This window comes from Lagenorhynchus albirostris, chromosome 10 (genome assembly GCF_949774975.1).
Source record: "Lagenorhynchus albirostris chromosome 10, mLagAlb1.1, whole genome shotgun sequence".
Classification (NCBI taxonomy): Eukaryota; Metazoa; Chordata; class Mammalia; order Artiodactyla; family Delphinidae; genus Lagenorhynchus; species Lagenorhynchus albirostris.
The window spans coordinates 6,234,877-6,255,927 of NC_083104.1; the positions used below are offsets into that span (position 1 = coordinate 6,234,877).

General features: G+C 45.6%; 1 pseudogene; it reads left to right on the top strand.

Annotated features, from left to right (window-relative positions):
* LOC132527676 (store-operated calcium entry-associated regulatory factor-like) overlaps positions 1-19,863 on the top strand; it is a 60,613-nt pseudogene extending 40,750 nt beyond the window's left edge.
* Positions 19,864-21,051: the final 1,188 nt, after the last annotated feature.

Sequence of the window (21,051 nt, forward strand, 5' to 3'; positions counted from 1 at the left end):
CGCTCTCCTCTGCTCTGCACCCTCCAGGGCTGCTCATCACATTCAAGAGCCTAGACAATCAGTCTCTCCCCAGCACCCCTGCCATCTTGGGATTTCATGCACTCCTCTCTTTCTCTTTGCTGCCGTGTAGACATGCCAACCACTCTCCCACCACAGGGTCTTTGCCCATGCTCTGTCCTCTGCCTGGAATACTCTTCTCCAGATATCCATTTGACCTTGCTTCCTTCAGGTCTCTGCTCAAATGTCACTGTGCGAGTATCTTCTATTTGCACACCTGGATCTACTCAACACCTATTTCTACCCTGCTCTGCCCCCCAAGTACTGACTATAGGGACAAACCCCACAGACTCCTTTGTCCTCTGGCTCCCATTGGGTTTGGCCCGTGGGGGGGACCGTGAGAAGGTTGATGAGGGGAGAATAGAGTGAGGTCGGGTATTTATTCCCCAGGCTCCCTTCCCAGATGACTGTTGCAGGCCGTGTGCACACAGCCTTCCTCCTCTTTGTCCTCTGTCCTGTCTCCTCTTCTCCCACTCTCAGTGGGACGGTAGTCCCACGCCACTATCCCCGTGGTTCTCCTCCATCCTGCCCATATTGTTGTAAGTGGTCCCTCCGCTAACTCTCCTCCTGTGACCCCCTTGTCGTGCCAGCTGTTCCCTGCCGGGATGCTGACTGATGTAGTCATTTTCTCAGTGAGCCTGTCCCTGGCTATGCCAGCCTCCAGGACCACACCCTCCCTGTATTCTCTGCCTTGTGTTCCTCGGTATTTCTCACCACCTAACGTGGTACATACTCTACTCACCTATGTTTATTGTCTGTCTCCCCCAACTGGGTCAGCTGTGTCCTGTTGCACAGGCTGTGCACTGCACGGTTCCTGAGGTCACCATTTACACAGACGACAGTGTGATAGGTCAACGTCACCTCCTAGAGATGCACAACTGGGTGGCCCTGCTACCCACTGGAATACAAGCTCTGCCTTTTTCTTTTTTCCACTACTGTATGTCAAGTGCTTAGAACAGTGCTTAGCACATAGTAGTTCCCATAACATTGTCTTTAATGACAGTTCATCCTTTTTTACTTCCCATGAGGAGTGTAGGTATCCTTATAGGGTGGTGTCAGGAGGTCTTAGTGAGTTTTGGGAGGGTTTCCCTTGATATTTGCCCCACGACTGTAAGGCCTGGACTGTTTTCCTTACCTACTGTATACCTGCTGTAATGTGTGTTCTTACTGCCCTTCTCAGTTCTCCTGAGAGTTGCCCTTGGCCAAGGAGGAGCCCCCTTGCCTTCCACACCTGGGATAGCCCATGGCCAGTGACGGACACAGGTACAAAATCCTGCCCGCTTGCCTCAAGGTGAGACCGACTCGGTGGTGCCGCCCTACAGGGCCAGGCGTCCTCACTTAGTACCCAGCCCACGGGCATAAGCATCCTGACTCGGGCTCCCCTTCCCGGGAACCTGCCCTGAGACACGTGTGCACCCTCCATGCCTGGCATACCGTGCCGCGCACAGCAGGGCTGCTAAACATTTCTGAGTGCATGAATAAAGCAGCACGGGTTGGCTTTCCAGCTCTATAGCCTCCCCGAGTCATCTTGATCCTGAGCCTCAGTTTCCCAAAAGGCCTGGTGGAGGTAATCCTATTCACCGACATGACCCTACAGAGCTGTGAGGGACCAACGCTTGTTGGGAGCATTTAGATACACCCAGCAGAGTGCCAAGAAAGTCACACCCCCGAATTTCTCCGACAGCTTTGGGAGGCGGGTGCAGCAGTCTCCAGCCGGCTCCGCGCTTCCCTCCTCTCTGAACAGTAAACCTCGTCTGGCCGACTTACTTGTTAGCTCCTGGTAGGGTGGCTTTCTGTCTCATGGCCTCTTCCCCCCAGGGGCTGGGGCTCAGAAGCTCTGTGTGGATGCTCTCTGTCTGATTGAGAGTGCTTTGGGAACCAGGAGGGACTCGGGGAAAGACAGCAATCAGAATGTACCATTAGGTATTAATGCCACCTGCCATCAGTGCGCCGGCCAGACTGGCTTCCCTTGAGTCTGCTGGGCTGAGCTTAATTAGTTTTTGGATTTCTTAGCTGTGGGGTGTCTCTGTAATCATCGGCCACCTGGCCCCAGCTCAGCCCCAGCGGGAGAGAGGCCTCTAGAAGCATGAGCTGATGGGAGGCTATTCTTGCAGAGGGAGAGCCCCTCAGAGCTGAAGCCATGCTTCGGCAGCCAGACTGCCCACCTGCTCACCCCACTTGAGGAAATGGCGGCCTCCGGAGGTGGGAGTGACCCTCAGCACACAGCAGAGCCGGATGAGAGCTCAGGCTTCCTGTGTTACGGTCTGGGGTCTTGTGCACTTCTGAATCCCTCCATTCCTTCCCCAAATTCTTCCCCAGCACCTTCGCAGGCTGGGACGCTGGGATTTCATGGCTGACTAAGCCAGAGTAGCCCTCCCGTCCCAGGCTTACACAGTAGTGGAAGCCCGCGCCAATCAACAGGCAAGCGAGCTAATACACTGATAACGGCAAGTGGCGAAAAGGCCACGGAGGAGACAACAGCGCAGTGAAAGAACCTACCGTGGATCGCCTTACACAGGGACATCGGGGAAGACCTCTCTGAGGGGCTGACTATTCACTTAAGAATTTTCCTCATAGAGTGGCAGTGAATACATCGAGGAAACAACAGAACAAGAAAATCATAATTTCGCAACCCCTATTAGTGGATCCAGGCTTTGGGCACCAGTGGTTGCAAACATCACTAAAAGGGAGGCCAGCAGACACTAAGTGCCTCGTGATGGAAGAACACCACAGGGCCCTGAAATTGCCATAAAATTAAACGGAAATCTGATCAAGTCCCTAGCCCAGCACCAGCCAGTGAAATACACACGGAGGCGAATCAACTTACCACATACGTAAGTTAAAATTTTCTAGGAAGCCCACTGAAAAAGTAAAAAGAAACAGGTGGACTTAATTTTAATAGTATGCCTTATTTAACCCAACCTATCCAAAATCTAATCATTTCAATATATAATCAATATGAAAAATGATCAGTGAAATCGTTTGCATGCTTGTTTCATGGTTAATCTTTGAAATCTGGCGTGTGTTTGACACAGCACGTCTCAGTCTGGACGGGCCACATTTCAAGTCTTCGGTAGCCACAGGTGGCTGCTGACAGCCGTCCCGGACAGCACGGCTCTGAGTCAGCTATCAGCTTCCAGGAAACTCAGAGGACAAAGGAATACGTGAGACAACACCATGCTGATGCCATCAGCAAAATCCAGATACTCCGGACTTCTGGAAAACTACAGGAAAAGCAACCCAGCTTTTTTTTTTTTTCTTTAAAGAAATGCATTGTAAGTGGGAAAAATAATGGAGAGATAATCCATAAATTAACAGTCTTCAGAGACATACATATCAACCAATCACAATGTGTAACCAATTCCAAACAATACATAAAACACTTTATAGTGTTTATGAAATAACTGGATATCTGAACACTGAATGTTTGATGCTATTGAAGGGTAGTTATTTGTTGTAGGTGTGATAATGATGTTGTGGTTATTTATTTTTTTGAGAGAGTCATTGTCTTTTAGAGAGACATACTGAAATATTTATGAAGGCATACTGAAAATAATATGAAGTCTGGAATTTGCTTCAGAATAATACAGGACGAGGGAGAAGAATGGAGGTGGGGGTAAAATGAAACAAACTTGATAATGGGTGATGCTAGGTGATGGATACATGGATTTTATTATACTATCCTGTCTACTTTTGTATATGTTTAAAATTTTGCAGAGTAAAAAAATTTTAAGGAAACTGGGATGATATTGGAAAGGAATAGGGATAGCGGAGGCCACAAAACAACAAATTCCATGAGGGCAGGGATGTCTGCCTTATCCATCAGTGTTTCATAGCAACTCACACAGACATGACACATGGTAGATACTTAGCACATTTTTTTTCTTTTTTGCAGTTATTTTTGTCCTTAGGGCTCTTTGGATATATCCCACCAGGGATGTACAGATTACTCTGTTTTTAAGAAATAATTCTTCTCTATGCGGTTATATCACCAACTTTTGCAACGGTTTATTTATTAGATTTTATTTTTTACTTAGTGATTTTTTTAACTTTAATTTTGTTTCATAATTGCGTAAAATATTTGAATGTTTCCCAAGTCAAATCTACAAAGGAAGGCACGAAGGAGCTCAACTTCAAGCCTGACAATTTCCTTTTGAGGATTTATCTCTACTTTTTGGCTACAGCTAATGGGAGTGAAGTCACAGACTCCTAGCTAAAGGGGGTTGACCCATGGCCCATCAACTAGCCCACTGGTCACACCCTTTTGGAATCTGAGACTCTAACAGAGGGACAAAGAGATGAAAATGGTTGGATTTTACTCATCGGGGATGGCGTACTGACCAGAATGCCCTTGCTCTGGGCTCACTCCCAGGGTCCTGGCATCCAGCCCTCTGACATTGCTTTGGATCCTGCATGGGTCCCAGGCAGGTCCTCCAGGTCCCAGGCAGGTCCTTCATGAAGTTCTGAGCCTCTGATATGAATTCACCAAATTCCCTCTGCCTTACGTTAGCCTGAGTCTGTTTCTGTTGCTTGCGCCTTAAGAAACCAAACTCACGCCATTAGCCATTAGCAGACTCTTGTGTTGGGGTCCACGAGAGTCACACCCATCCCTATGCGGAGCTGCCAGATTCTGGTCTTGGAATAGTGCTTCTGAGCACTCGCTCCGCCCTGGGTGAGGGACTGCATTCCTTGGTCCACAAAGCTTACTGTCTGGTTACTCAGGTCTGAGGGCCCGAGGGCTACGGCTTCCGGTGCTTTCCCACTTTGCCTGGCCTCTGAGTATCTCTGTGCCCCCAGCCCCAGCAGGGAAGCAGCCTACCTAGCCCCCACCAGTCTCAACCCAAGGAATGGAAGTCACAGCGGCTGGGCCAGGATGGGGCTGGGAGGGGGGGTCTTCCCTTGGTCTGCCCCCATTTGCTTCCTGCTGGCTTCCTTTGACGAGCTTCTTCCTCCCCTGCTTCACTGCCCACTTGGCTGTGAGGACACAAGAAGGCTCATCAGTTGCTATAACAACACCCACCACCTTCCTCTGCACTTAGCCAGCCTCTTTATTCCCTCTCAGAGAATGGATCTGCCTGCAGTGACCAGGCTCCCTTTGGCCTCAGAGTTGGGTTTGAGCAATTATTATTATTACTGTCAGTCGTGTTATTGTTATTGTTGGTTTGGAGCTGCCGTTTACTGACAGCTCACTATGATGACTCAGGATGCTAACTAAGCCTTTACAAGCACTATCTCATTTAATCTTCACTGTGACACTATGAGTCAGGGAATACTGCTCCCAATTTATGGCTAAGGAGAAAGTCGGTATGGTCTAGTTTATAACAGCAGGGGCCCTGTACCCGACTGCCCAGGTTCAAATCCTGACTCTGCTAGATGCTAGCTGTGAGGGCAAATTACATATCTGCTCCCTGCCTCAGTTAACCCATCTGCAAAATAGAGATAATAATGGTGCCTGGAGTAGTGCCTGTCATGTAGCAAGGGCTTGTCTTGGTTATCCCAGAAGCATTTCCTGAGACAAGGATACCAGCAGAAGTATAGTTTGGGGGAGCTCTGAGGCCGGGAGTAGGGAATGAGGCGGGGAAAGGAAGGCAGCCCAGAAAGTGTGCTTTATTAATGAAGGGACCGCCGTGGACAACTGGAGATGAAGCCTGCTGGGAGCAAGCGAAAACACACGTGCAGTTACAGCATCTCAAGAGTGATGGACTCGGGCTATTTATCCACCAGCTCCCGTCAGCTATAGGTTGAGGATTGCTCCTGGGTGGGTATGAATTCCCCAGCACTTCTGTCTTTCTCTATGGGCTCTGCAAAGTTACTCTGACAGCTGGAGAAAGCCTCCAACCAGGTGATGCAGGTGGCGGCAGCAGGAAGCTGGGGTGGGCACGTATTGAAGGCACCAATGGTGTCTGCTACAAAGCTAATGAACACTTGTCGAATGAATGAACAAAGGAAAGGAAACTGCGGGTCGGTCGGTCGCCAGAATGCACCACCCCAGCCCCATCCACAGATGTCAACGGTCTAATCCCATCGTGAATATGACAATATGTTATGTTACATGGCAAAGGGACTTTGCAGATGTAATTAAATTTACAGACCCTAAAACAGGGAGATTATCCTGGTGGACTCAATCTAATGACATGAACCATTAAAAGCAGACTTTCCCTGGTTGGAGTAGGAAAGGAACCACAGGAGAAGCTGGAGGGTTTCATCAAAGCATGAGAAAGACCTGACCTGCATGAGAAGGAATGTGGGTGGCCCCAGGAGCAGAGACTAGCTCCCAGGTGACCACTGGCAAGGAAACGGGGCCTCGGTCCTACAGTCACAGGATCTGGATTCTGCCTACAAGCTGACTCTACTTGGAAGCGTGTTCTTTCCCAGAGCCTCCAGGTAAGGGCCTGGGCGGGTCGACACCTCTATTTCAGCCTGTGAGACTCTAAGCAGAATAGCCAGCTGAGCCTCCTGGACTTCTGAGCTACAGGCTGCGAGATAACAAATTTATGTTGCATTAAGCCACCGAGTTTGTGGAAATTCGTTACAGCAGCCCTAGGAAACCAGCACAGAAACTAAGGCTCAAAGTGCGCCAGTGACCTGCTCGATGCCACACAGCCAATAAATGACAGGGCTGGGATGTGGACACAGACTTGCTCATCTTCAGTTCCCAGGTTCCTGACCTCTACGTAATGCTGTCTCCTGCTCCTTGAGAGGAAGCAGGGGAGAAGGGAACCCTGAGAAAGGGGAAAGGGGGAGAGTGAGGAGAGCCCAGGTGAACAATGTAGCATCAGCTAAGAGCACAAATTCTGAGCCGGACAGGTTTGTGTTTCAAGTCTGCTCTGTAACTAATTAGCTGGGTCACTTGGGGCAAAATCACGCTGCTTCCCTAAGCCTTATTTTCCTCATCTATAAAATGGGGATGATACTCCCTGATGGAGTACACTGTGACGGTTAAATGAGATTGTGCTTGTACAGAGCTGTGTGTAATGCCTGGACGCAGGAAGCGCTCAGTAAACTTTACCTATTATTATAGTCACATGTTCAGCATCTATTTTGTGTCAGGTGCCTTAGAGGTGCCCCAATGCACACAACCACTCTCTGAGGTAAGTACTGTTGTGCTCACTTTACAGATGAGGCAACAAGGCTCATGGAGATGAAGGGACTTGTCGAAAGTCACATAAATGGTGTCAGTGCTGGACGCAAACCCAGCTCTGCTTGGGTCCCAGACCCTGTGTCTTTCTCCGGCACTTCCCGGCAGTCCTGACCTCTCTGTTCGGGGCCTGAGCAGTGAGCCTGGGGAACCATCAGAGCCTTCCTCTCTCTGCCCTGAGCGCAGCCACGTCAAGTCCAGAGGCTCACAGAGAGGTTTCACCTCCCAATTTCGCTTTGGCCTGGCTGACTCATGGTCCCCACCTGGTGCCAAAACAGGGCCTCCTGGCGTCACGAAGCAACACTCAGAGGGTCCTTGGCTGTGTCACACCCTGTCCTGGGCACTGGGGGGCACTTAGCTCGGACAGCCCTGGGCACACCCAGCCCTTGAAGAGCACCCAGTCTCATGAAGGAGACCGACATGGGGATAATGACAGCACCACATGCCCAGGTTATAACCCAGGTCTGAACAGCGGGTGGTGATGACAATGGTAATAATAACACACTGTACTGGGATTGTTTTCAGAGCTGCCTAGTGAGATAATAGAAATTCAAGAGGAATAATGCAATGCCAGGGCATCGTATGTTTGTGAGAGGTGATCGGGATTTAAGAAAAAAAAGGAAGGAAATAGGAATGATTTGGAAAGGGTGTTGAAATTTAGACTGTTTCTAGAGGAGGCCTTACAGAGAAGACCCATCTAAATGAAGCCCTGAGGAAGTGATGGAGTGAGCTATGAAGATACCTAGGAAGAGCTCCCCAAGGAGAGGCAAGAGCCAGCTCAAAGCTCCCAGACGGATGGTAAATCAGCACGTGAAAAGATGCTCCACATCATTTGTTATTAGGTAAATACAAGTTATTCAAAGCATGGTATTGAAGTCTCTGACATTACTGAGTTTTCTGTTTCTCCCTTCAATTCCGTCAGTTTTTGCTTCACGTATTTTAGGACTCTCTTGTTAGGTACATATATGTTTATAATCGTTACATCTTCTTGATGCATTGACCCTTTTATTATTATAAAATGTCCTTTGTCTCTACTAACAGGTTTCTTCTTAAAGTCTATTTTTTTCTCATATTAGTATAGCCACTCAAGCTGTTTTGATTATGGTTTGCATGATAGAGCCTTTCCCATCTTTTTATTTTCAACATATTTTTTTCTTTGAATCTCAAAAAACAGCACAAAGTTGGACCATAGTAGGCCTTAAAACAAGTCTTTATACACTTTTAAAAGATTGAAAATCATATAAAACATGTCCTCTGGCCACAGTGGAATAAAATTAGAAATCATCATAGCTGTAAATACCTACAAAAAAGGAGAAAGATCTCAAATCAATAACCTAACTTTACACCTTAAGAAACTAGAAAAAGAAGAGCCAACTGAACCAAAAGCAAGCAGAAGGAAAGAGGAAGGAAGGAAAGAAGGAAGGAATTATTAGAGCCAATAATTAAATTCAGGAAGGTTGCAGGACACAGGATCTGTATCTGAAAATCAGCTGTATTTCTGTGGACTAGCAATGAATGGGCCAGAAGTGAAATTAAGAAAACAATTCCATTTACAACCAAAAGATTAAAATACTTAGAAATAAATTTAACAAAAGAGGTGAAAGACTTCTTTTACGTTGAAAATTACAAAGCACCTTTGAAAGTGACCAAAGACGTAGATAAATGGAAAGACATTTGTGTTCATGGACTGGAATACTTAATACTCTTATGATGGCAATACTGCCCAAATTTATCTATGGATTCATTGCATTCCCTATCAAAATTATAGTTGCCTTTTTTTTTTTTTTTGCAGAAAATAACAAGCTGATCCTAAAATTCATATGGAAATGCGAGAGACCCAGAACAGTCCAAACAATCTTGAAAAAGAATAACAAAGTTGGGAAGAATCAAACTTCCTAACTTCAAAACTTAATTCAAACCTATCAAGTAATCAAGACTGTGGTGCTGGCATAGGGTAGACATACATTTGGAATAGAATTGACAGTCCAAAAATAAACCTCTGTCTTTATGACCAATTGATTTCTGACAGGGTGCCAAGACAATTCAACAGGAAAAGAAAAGTCTTTTCAACAAAAGGTACTAGGAGAACTGGATATCCACACGCAAAATGAATCATAGACACACATGTAAGAGCTAAAACTGGAAAACTCTTAGACAGAACATAGGTGTTAATTTTAGTGACCTTGGATTAGACAACAGTTTCTTAGATATGACACAAAAAGCACAAGCAAAAAAAGAAAAAAATAAATTGGACTTTATCAAAATTAAACCCTTTTGTGCTTCAAAGAACACCATCAAGGAAGTGAAAAGACAATGCACAGAAAGGGACAAAATATTTGCAAATCGTATATCTAATAAAGGGTCTAATGTTCAAAATACATAAAAACTCTTAGAACTCAACAGTAAAAGACAAATAATCCAGTTTAAAAATGGACAAAGGACTGAATAGACATTTCTCCGAAGAAAATATAAAAATGGCCAATAAGCACATGAAACAATGTTCAACATTTGGGAAATGCAAATCAAAACCACAATGAGATACCATTCCACATCAATTATGACGACTATAATAAAAGAGGAAAAACCAGCAACAGCAAGTGTTGACAAGGATGTGGGGAACCTGGAACTCTTATACATTTCTAGTTGGAATGGAAGTGGGGCAGCTGCTATAGAAAACAGAGTGGCAATTCCTCCAAAAGTTAAACACAGAATTACCACAAAACCCAAAGATTTCACTCCTAGGTATATGCCCAAGACCTGAAAACGTATGTTCACAAGAAAACCTTTACACAAATGTTCATAACAGCATTATTCAAAAAAGCCAAAGAATAGAAACAACCCAAATGTTCAGCAACTGATGAACTGATAAACAAAATGTGGTATATCCATACAAAAGAATATTATTCAGTCATAAAAAGGAATGAAGTACTTACACATGCTCAACATGGATGAACCTTGAAAATATTATGCCAAGTAAAAGAAGCCAGATAGAAAATGTCACTTATTGTATGATTTTATATATATATATATACATACATACACATATATGCCAGAATACGCAAATTCAGATTCCGAGAGTAGATTAACAGTTGCCAGGAGCTGTGGGGAGAGGCGAGTCTGGAATGACTGCTAGTGGGTACAGGTTTCCTTTTGGATGATGAAAATGTTCTGGAATTAAATATTGGGGATAGTTGCACAACCTTGTGAATATACTGAAAACATTGATTGTGTACTTTTAATGTTATATAGTTTAATAAAAACAATTAAAAGAACAGCATGTATACCCAGCACTTGTATTAGGACCCTTTTAGCTGCGGATAACAGAAATACAACCTCCACTAATTTAATCAGCAAGTTTACTGGCTCGTGAAACTTGGAGTCCAGAGGCAGAAGGAGCCTTCAGGATTCATTGATCCAGTAACTGAATGTTGGTATCATGAATCCTGACTTGTTAAATCTCTCTGCTCGTAGCCCTCAGTGTCAGATTTTCTTCAGGCTGGTAGTAAGATATCTCAAGTTACTCCGGGCATCACCTCACAAAGCACCATCCAAGGCAAAAAAGAGAGCTCATCTTCTTAAAAGTTTTCTCTTAAGAAAGGGGAAACTTCCCCCAAAGCCCCCAACAGACATGCCCTCACAGCTCACAGTCAGAATTGGCTCATGTGCTCATCCTAAGGCAATCAATGCAAACAGGGATAGGATTACTTTCAGACCACTGAGGTCCAGTCTGGATCTTGGGGTCCAGCAGTTGGCTGGGTGGGGAAGGAGTGGATATCGAACGTAGTAAGAATTAGGAAAGAAGGGGAAAACGGATGCTTGATAGGAAACCAAGAGCTTAATTAAGTTATCTCAACAGAATATGACTGATTCAATTTTTATAAATTTGATTAACCTAATATTAATATATTTAATCAATGAACTAGAAAGAAGTGCATGGACAATGTGGAATCCAGTATTCTCTACAGAGATTTAAGATGTAATAGTACCAACCAAGGATGCATCATAACCTCCATCCTCACTGCAAGAGAATCTCCTGAGAGGTTCCATCTCCCAATAGCTGGAAATCCCCTAGCAAGAGACCTTAGCTACAGAATAAGAGGAACACTTTGGAACTACCTACGCGTGTCTCAACAGCACAAATGAGTTGATTTCTAATCATTCCTCTCTAAGAAAGGGTGATTTGCAGAATATTTCTCTCCTACTTATGAATGGAAAAATAGTTAATAAAAATAAACACATTTTTAAAAAGTAGGCAAGGGAATTCCCTGGTGGTGCAGTGGTTAATAATCCGCCTGTCAATGCAGGGGACACAGATTCAAGTCCTGGTCCAGGAAGATCCCACATGCCGTGGAGCAACTAAGTCCATAAGCCACAACTACTGAGCCCACGTGCCACAACTACTGAAGCCCGCGTACCTAGAGCCCATGTTCTGCAACAAGAGAAGCCACCACAATGAGAAGCCTGCGCACCGCATCAAAGAGTAGCCCCCCACTCGCCGCAACCAGAGAAAGCCCGCGTGCAGCAGCGAAGACCCAACGACCCAACACAGCCAAAAATAAATAAATAAATTTATTTATTTTAAAAATAAATAAATAAAAATAGGCAAAAGACTTGAATAGATGCTTCACAGAATAATATATACCAATGGCCAATGAGCATGTGCAGAAGTGCTTGACTTCAAAAGTCAACAGGGAAACGCCACTTCTAAAATTAAAAGCACTGAAAAGCCAAATGTTTGTGACGCTATAAAGCAGCTCAAAATGTCAAATATTGCTGGTGGGAGTGTAGAATGATATGTTCACTTTAGAGAACAGTGTGTTAGTTTCCTATAAAGTTAGCAATACCACTTCCATGACCCACCGATTCTTCTCCTAGTTATTAAACCACGGGAAATGAAAACATATGTCCACAGCGTTATTCAAGAATGTTCATAGCAGTCTTATTCATAATAGACAAAAAGTAGAAACAACCCAAACGTCCCTCAACAGGACAATGGAGGAATAATTGCGGTGTATTCACACAATGAAATACCACTCAGTAAAAGACTGCTGCCTGCCCAGCATGGACGAATTTCACAGATAAGACGTTGAGTGAAAGATGCCAGACCCCCAAAAGTACATACGGTGTGGTTCCATTTATAAGATGTTCAAGAACAGGTACATCGAATTCATGGTGATAGAAATCAGAACAGCGATTGCCTACAGGGGTTAATCAGAAAGGAACACGAAAAACCTTCTGGGGTGATGGAAATGTTCTATATGCTGAGAAGTGTGTTCATTACACAGGTACACATTTATCCAAATTCACTTATTGGCACACCCAAGACTGGTACATTTCAGTGTATGTAAATTTGACTTCAATTAAAAGAAATGAAAAAGTTGAGAGCCAGAAGTTGTGACTGGAGGGAGGGTGTCTGGAGCCAAATGGGGAGAAGCAGGGATTCAGGGCTCAAGAGGGTGCCTCTGATGTTCTGGGCCCTGGGGACATGCAGGGGTGTGTGGCTCAGCCTTTGCTGCATGTTCTGGGGACACTGTCTCCCGTTACCCTGCTGTGCAGCTTTGGTGGCTGAGTCAACCGAGCTTCCTGAAACACCTTGGAGAGTTTGTCTCTGAGGAGAGGCTCAGGTGGAGGCACAGCAGCCTCTGGGTCTCCCTGCCTCCGATCCTGAAGCAACCAAGCGTGGGGAGGTACATCCTGCACAGCCCCCGCTTTCCTGAGCAGAGCTGGATGGAGGCTTCTGAGAAATCTCATTTCAAGTGCCTGCTGCCCGCCCAGTCCTGCTCCATGATTTCTCACCGCTCTGCATGGGTGATGACTCAGTGCGGGGGAGGGAAACAGGAACCGCGCTCTGCCCGAGGAAGCCTGGGCTGCAGCTGGGGGAGGAGAAGCTGCCCATCCCTGCCAGGACTTGGGGTTTCCTCTCCTGATCTGTCTGCTGTCCATTCTGTCCAGGCAGGATGAAGGAACAGAAAGGGCTTGAACTCTGGGGACAGACTAAGCTGGGGCGGGGAGGGCATCCTATTTAAGCCTCAGTTTCCTGTTCTGTAAAATAGGGTGGGGGTATCTTAGGACATTGGGTGATTTATTGAGAAAGAGCACTTAGGAAAAAGCTTTAAGGGGTGAAGGAAACAGGATAGGGAAGCGGGGAGCCAAGTGGGGAAGTGGCCACAGGTAAGGTCCAGCCTTAGCCTGATCCACTGTGGGCTGTGGGACTGTTCATGTCACAGAGTTGTTACCCACTCCAGATACATCCCCATGTCAGCATTGACTGTGCAGTGCTCTTGAAAGGACGTAACCACCTGGTGAGGTTCCTGTCAACAGACGGCAATTCTCTGGAGAAGGGGGGTGGCTGTGAGCTCTTGGCAGTCAACGTGCTGGAGAGTGGACATGCTGGCCTGGCGACGGAGACCTACTGGTGCTGGGACCCCAACAGCAACTACTCTAGGGGTAAAATACCCGTTGCCCAGGGCTTTTGTGAGTTCACACAATAGGCAGTGAAGAAACAGTAACTTTTTCTTAGCTGCGTGAGAAAGTGTACCCAGTACCATAAATGTGTACGCTCTGCCTACTGCAGATTCAACATGTTTTAGGGATCAGGGCAGAGTGAGACCCCAATATCTATGTATCTAAGCATGAGCAATATAAAGAAACACTTAGCAGATGCGAACTATTGTATATAGAATGGATAAACAACAAGGTCGTACTGTATAGCACAGGGAACTATATTCAATATCCTCTGATAAACCATAATGGAAAAGAATATGAAAAAGAACGTGTGTATGTATATATATATATATATATATATATATATGAATTACTTTGCTGTACAGCAGAAATTAACACAACATTGTAAATCAACTATACTTCAATACAATAAATTAAAAAAAAAAAAAAAAAGAAACACAACAGCCAGAAGTTGGCAGAGCAGCTGTGTCCTGAAGACCCCCTTTTATTCCTGGATCACAGGAAAGTTTGGGGTTCCCAAGGAAGGTAGCTGGAGCAGTGTGGGGGACCCTTTAGGGACCTGGGGCAGTGGCTGCCTACCATCTGGCCTTACTGCCTTGCCACATAATTTCGCCTTCCTTCCATGTACCTAGAAGATCTTCATGCACACCTACCTGAGCCTCTGGTCATCTGTATCAACTCCTCCCCTTACCATTTCTCTATTTTGTGCTTCTAAGAAATTGAGAATTGACCACTAGGTACCACCACCTGGTCCATCCAACCCAAGACCCTGCTTTTGCTGGGGCTTTCCAGAAACAGTGAGTGGGAAATGTTCCTGGGATGTCCACACTTCCTCTAATAGTGTACGTCATGGGAGGAAAGAGCAGTGACTTTAGAGTCAGACACACCTGGGTTTCACTCCAGCTCTGTCATCTGATGGCTGTGTGCTCTTGATCAAGTTGCTTTACCTCTCTGAGCCTCAGATTCTCCCTCTGTAAAAATGTGTAAATTAATGTGCTTGCTCAGAACGGTGATTAGGAAGATGAAGAGCCTCATCACGTGAGGTGCTCAGCACACAGTAAGCCCCTGATAAGCACTGACTCTTTGCCGCTTGTCTCCTCTGGAATGATGTCATGTATTTGGTCCTGTCACCCCTGGGGGAGCAGCTTTCCTACGGTAACCACCTGCACTAGGGGGTCTGGCTTGTTTAGCCTGATGAACTTCTTTACCCTCTGGGAAGAGGCCCTCATCCTGTCGGTTTCTGGCCCCCGTTCCAGGAACTGCCCCACAAAGCCTCAATTCTTTCCTCTCAGCTGTTTCTTGCATCTCCCAGGAGACTATCTCTTTTACGAGCATCGTCTTTGTTCCCTCATCCGCACTTTTTCCTTGTAAAGATGGTTTGGCCAAGGTGGTGCCTTTGCCAGTAAGCTGTGTCTTTTGTTTGGAATCCTGGTAAGATGGTATGGAGCCCTAGTGGAATTTGCCATCACAGAGGAGAACTTGAAAGGGGCCAGTGGTCGGGTGCCTGAGCACCTGCTTCCTCCCTGTATTAGAGGTGCCTCTGCAGGTGAGGAGGGACTTCTAGGTCTAAAATGTCAGGGCACAGACAGAAATATCCCAGCCTGACCTTGGGGTAGCTAACAACTAAAATGTGTCTTTTGACACAGTCTGGGGGTTCAGAGAAAGTGGGAGAGAGACCCAAGCATGGAGGGGCCCTGCCCTGAGTTCTGGGACTATCACATGCAGGGGGAGGGGATCTGGGTTCAAGTTCTGGCATGGCCACTTACCAGCTACGTGATGTAGGGCATTTTATTGAACCACTTTGTGCCTCAGTTTCTACTCCTATAAAATGGGTATGATAATGACAATGAGCCTTTTTCCCCAACACTGGCTTTTTAACTCCTTTACACATGTGCATCGTCACTTCTATAATAGCACCTGCTTTCCCTGGGGAGAAACCCCTGCATACCCAGGCCCTGTGTTTGGGAAAGATTGGCCTTAACCTCCAGGCTTCAAGTTGGGCATGTATTTCAGCCCTAGCCTATGAGCACATTCTACCCTCACACCCTCCTTGATAATTCAGATATGGATGCTAGACCTCTGGGGGCTCAATGACACTCCAGGGCTTCTGTTGGAAGTTGAAAAATGGAAGGTCTCTTTCCCCAGGGATTTCAGAGAGATTAGGGTTTCTGCTCGGAGCTGCTCACGGTCATTTTGCCTTCACAAAAGGAGAACATGATTGAGAAAGAAGCCGACACAGAGCCAGGAGATGAAGAGACAAAGGTTCTTTTTTTTTTTAAAGCATTTTTAAAATTTTATTTATTTATTTTTGGCTGTGTTGGGTCTTCATTGCTGCACACGGGCTTTCTCTTGCTGCGGTGAGCGGGGGCTACTCTTCGTTGCGGTGCGCGGGCTTCTCATTGTGGTGCTTCCCTTGTTGCGGAGCACGGGCTCTAGGCACGCGGGCTTCCGTAGTTGTGGCGCACGGGCTCAGTAGTTGTGGCTCACGGGCTCTAGAGCACAGGCTCAGTAGTTGTGGTGCACGGACTCAGCTGCTCTGCAGCATATGCGATCTTCCCAGACCAGGGCTCGAAACCATGTCCCTTGCATTGGCAGGTGGATTCTTAACCACCGTGCCATCAGGGAAGTCCCGAGACAAAGGTTCTTGATAACATCCATTGAACGCCTGGATCCAGCTGGGCCTGAAGATCAGCCTCAGGGTTTTTAATCACTGTTTTTTGCTAAAGCCAGTTTCTGCTGGGTTTTCTGTCCCTTGCAGCTGCAGAGTCCTTCAGCCATATTGTATATACAATAGTATTGTACATCCCTCTCTGGTTGTTTGGAGAATTAAGGGAGACAAGCCATGTGAGGCTCTTAGCACAGGGCCTGGCATGCAGTAGGCACTTAATAAATGCCCCTTTCTCCCAGGGCTTCAGTTTTCTCATCTGTCAGATGGGTGCATTAAACTATATCCTATCACTTGTTAGTGGAGGTAGAGACCCTGAAGGAGAAGTCTGGGCAGTTTTTTTGTTGTTTTTTTGTTTTTTTGCGGTACGCGGGCCTCTCACTGTTGTGGCCTCTCCCGTTGCAGAGCACGGGCTCCGGACGCGCAGGCTCAGCGGCCATGGCTCACGGGCCTAGCCACTCTGTGGCACGTGGGATCTTCCCGGACCGGGGCATGAACCTGTGTCCTCTGCATCGGCAGGTGGACTCCCAACCACTGCGCCACCAGGGAAGCCCTGGACAGTTCTTTTAAAGTAACAGTGAAGCACTGTGGTAGGAAGAGCAATGGTCCCACACAATGTCCACATCCTAAACCCTGTACCTGAGAGTAAGTTATGTTATGTGGCAAAAGGGCTTTTGTAGATGTGATTTAATTAAGGATTTTGAGATGAAGAGATTCTTCTAGATTATCTGGGTGGGTCCAACCTAATCACATGAGGTCTTAAAAGAACGTAAGAATTAGGTCAGAGAGATGCAACATTGCTGACCTTGAAGATAGAGGAAAGGGGCCTTGAACCAAGGAATGTGGGCAGCCTCTAGAAGCTGGAAAAGGTAAAGGGATGAATTCCCCCTATATCCTCCAGGAAAAAACGCAGCCCTGCCCACACACTGATTTTAGTCCAGGGAGAATGGCGTTAGACTCCTAACCTCTAGAACTGTCAGATAATCCATTTGTGTTGTTTTCAGCCACTGAGTTTATGGTAATTTGTGTTAAAAAAGAGATAACAGGCCCAAAATGGAGTCACTTATACTAAGCTCCATGTCACCAAACTGAGACTTACTACCTAATTTAATTATAATTTCAGACTCTCCCAGGAATAGAATCTTAAACCAGTCAGGAATGACCTGGTCAGCACTACTGAACCTGCCTGATAGAAGCCTGTGCCCCCACTAAAGGAAGGTCACCTGCATATCCAATTGCTTTGTGCTAGTATAACTTCCTCGTCCTGCTCCCGTCATAAAAGCCTTTCATTTTGTACAGCTCCTCAGAGCCCCTTTCCGTCTGCTGGATGTGACACCACCTGGTTCATGAATCACTGAATAAAGGCAATAAGAGCTTTAAAGTTTACTCAGGTGAATTTTGTTTTTTAATTTTGTAGCAGCAATGGGATCTGGAGGAAACTCCCAACAACTCTGGGGGCAACAAGAAGCACAGGCAGTGGTACCCACAAATGCTTTTAGTTCTCTGCCTTTCTTGCCATTTCCAAGGGTTCTCCTTGGTTCAGGGCTATGTTCTCTTTGCACTGAGCCACTGATGTAATTGGCTTTCTAGCCCAGGGCAGGTCAGCTTGAGTTAGCAGACAGTTCTACTAGAATCCAAGTCCCAAGCTCTTGGCCCAGTCCCTGGTTCCACTTTGGGAAATGCTGCTGGTTTAGTCCACAGTGCCCCATTTGACTGGAATCCCAGTCCACAGTCCCCATTTGTTGGGAATGTGCTGGTTCAGTCCCTTCCCCGGTTCTACACTGGAATTGCTGGTGGTGCGCACAAGGCCTTCTCCTGGCCAGTCCACAGTAACAGCTCTTTGGTTACTGCTGGTGTGTTAACATGCACAGGAGGGAAAGGCTATTTCTAATGGGAATCTCAGAAGCCAAAAGCTGCAACACTGGTGGACATGGACTGAGTACTTCAAAGCTGTTAGAGCACTCACCACCTAACTCCAGGACTCCTGTGTTAGAATGCGCTGATCACAGAATGGGTTAGAGTAACACTAGGTCACTCAACATCCTCAAGAAAATTTCCACGCAGTGAGGTACACTGTAAACCACCAGGCAGTCCCCGACCCAGGCGCACATGCTTCTTGGGTATTTATTTGGGTAACGGGGTCCTGGAGCTCCCAAGAACCGAGCACACCTTCTGGCACCCCGCTTGTTTATGTCTAAGAACTGTGGTCCCAGGAGCTGTGGATACCCACAAAAATGGCAGAATCTTACCAAGACAACCTAGAATTATAATGGCCTTTATGAGGAATGTTCCAAGACAAGATCAATTAAGAAATGCACTTTAAAACAAGGGCTCCCAAATCAAGCAAGCAGAATAGGTTACCTAATTTAGTTGTCATGCAGAAGCCTCCAGAGGGCTTCAAAACTACAAAATAGTTTCATTAGAAGAGTCATTGCCAAAAGCTAATGAAAAATTAAAGATGTAAGATGCACATAAAATAAAAGACTATGACATAACTCATGCCACTCCCCTCCACCCCTCTTTATCTGCCATCTTCACCAAGCACCCTGGCCAAGGCTGGCGGGCTGGAAGTAGGCAGACACTGCCCTCTCCTCAGCTTCCTTTCACTTCTGCTGACCATGGGCCCTGCCCAGGGCTGGAACGACTTAGACAGAATATTGTTGTGGGATGCAAAAGCTCTTACCCTCCACTAGGACCGCTACACCACTTCTCGTGGGCTGGCTCCAATCCCACAGTGAAATGTACTGGAGGCGTAGCTGGATGGGATGCTTATACCCCCAAATTCATACCGTGTCACAACACAGGGTGGGATGGTTACGGTGTACAGTGGGAATGTAAGACTGATTTAGATATCAAGTACAAATTTGGAAAAACTGCCAGGCTGTAAAAGCTATGAATCCTCTGAAGGTACGTACTAAGAGGCTCCTATACCTTGGAGTATAACTTAGATCACATGGAACCTGGCCTGAAGAAATTGAGAGAGTCCAGGGAAAACCATGGCTTTGACTCTTTATCTGATTATTATAAGAAGTTGTACTCCCCAGACTCATGTGGCATCAGTGGACCGATTACCATCGTGGTGCTACTTGCTATTGACTTTGGAGTTTATATATTGCTCCTTAGTGATGGTCAAGATTCTCCTCCACCATATTCTGAGTATACTCCACATTCCCATCATTATCAGAGGTTCACCAACTCAGCAGGAGCCCCTCCTGTGGGCTTTAAGGCTGAGTTCACAGGTCAACATGGTGCAACCTCTGGTTTTGGCAGTGCTTGCATGGGCAGCAAGGAAATGAACATTCAGGACCAGGGTTCTGGACTGGCTTGGGAACTGGAGGAATATTAGAATATTTGGCAGCAAGAGAGCAGCAACACCCTTCTCAGACTCGTGGTACCACCCGTCTCACCCTCCCTCATACTCCAGCACGTGGAAGAGCCCTGCTTACCACTTCTTGGAGGCACAGGTCGCTCTTTGGCATATTCAAGCTCAGAGACCAGACCCAGAACAGCAGCAGGATATGGTGGTACTAGAAGATGATAAAGTAAAAAGTTGAAGTCAAACACTGGTTGCAAAATTTCTGATTTTTCATCACTTTCTTTTTAAAGCAGTGCTACCTGCTAACAACTGGGGAAAGGGAATATACAAAAGTTCTGTGGTGTTTTGTTCCGTAAAGATTTTTGTATTATTTGAGGCTAAGAGGTGATATATGACAAAATGCTTATGTAGAGAATTATATGTTTGTGTAACATACAGATGTATATTACAGTTTTTGAAAGTGATGATTACTGTGGAACGCTAAAAATGTATTGTTTAATTTATAAAACCTGTGATGCCATAAGCAGCATTAAGAATGAAGTCTTTATACCAATAGACACTGAGTACAGAAAATTTCAGACTTAGGTGGTTTTAGTTTATGAGTCATTGCCTCCTAGAAACAATGCTGATATACTTGGTATTTATTACTGGGTGTTTGCTGTTCTTCAGATATTTAAGCCAAGCTTTGGACTACTAATTATACTCAGCTGTGCGTTCTGATCACTTCTGAGCTCAGGAGCTTTGAATTCTTCAGTGGTGGGTGAGGTTCTAGTAAATGAGAATTACCTTTTTTGGAAAAGTAGAAAATATGTTATCTAGAAGATTGTTGTGAATGTTTGTGTGCTGAAAACAACACTTGAAACCTCCATTTCATTTTAAAAATTGAAATATTTCCATTTTTACAATATTGATTTACAATATTACATTAGTTTCAGATATACAACATAGTGAGTGATTCAATATTTTTATATATTATACTCCATTTCAAGTTATTATAAATTATTGGCTATATTCCCAGTGCTATACAATATATCCTTTTAGCTTAATTAATTAATTAATTAATGGGCACGCAGCACAGCTTGTGGGATCTTAATTCCCTGATCAGGGACTGAACCCAGGCCCTCGGCAGTGAGAGCACAGAGTCCTAACCACTGGACTGCCAGGCAATTCCCTAGCTTATTTATTTTATAGATAGGATTTTGTGCCTCTTAATCTCCTAACCCTGTTTTGTCCCTCCCCACTTCCCTCTCCCCACTGGTAACCACTAGCTTGTTCTCTATACCTGTGAGTTTGTTTTGTTATATTCATTCGTTTTATTTTTTAGATTCCACATATACGTGATAACATACAGAATTTGTCTTTCTCTGTCTGACTTATTTCACTAAGTATAATACTCTCTAGGTCCATCCA